Source organism: Palaemon carinicauda, chromosome 39, assembly GCF_036898095.1.
Source record: "Palaemon carinicauda isolate YSFRI2023 chromosome 39, ASM3689809v2, whole genome shotgun sequence".
NCBI lineage: Eukaryota > Metazoa > Arthropoda > Malacostraca > Decapoda > Palaemonidae > Palaemon > Palaemon carinicauda.
In genome coordinates this window covers 54,211,917-54,212,491 of record NC_090763.1, presented here as the reverse complement: position 1 = coordinate 54,212,491, position 575 = coordinate 54,211,917, and positions in this window count along the sequence as shown.

Genomic DNA, 575 nt, shown 5'->3' with positions numbered 1-575 from the left:
CTTCAGCGTATCCTTCAAGACTTCTACAGGTTCTGTACCTCCTGTGGCCTCATACTCTCCCCAGAAAAAAAGCAGAATCTTCTCTGCGTGGAATCTCCGAGACCTGCCAGTGTTCATTATAGGTGGGAATATTATACCTCACTGCACGCAGTATACATATCTAGGTGCACCAGTCAGGATCACCCCTGCCATACCTGGACGACAACAAATCCACCCCATGGTGAAAAACTTTCTTGGTCGACTGGAGCCTCGCTTCACTCCCATCAAATGGCTTGCCACCAGGGCCACAGGTATATCTATACCCGTGGCTAAAACCCTCTATATCCTCTTCCTTAGGTCAGTTGCTGACTATTTATCTCCTGCTTTAATTCAATTACCCAGACAGGCGTTACAACCTCTAGAACCGTTCCAAAATAGAGTAATGAGGCTTATCCTAGGATGCCCTCCTTCCACTCGGATAGTCAACATGCAGACCGAACTCATGTTACCTCCATTAATAGAGAGAATTTATGCCAATGTAACTTTGCTTTTTGTTAAATGTCTACACTCTCCACAATTTACTCCAAACTTCTCTG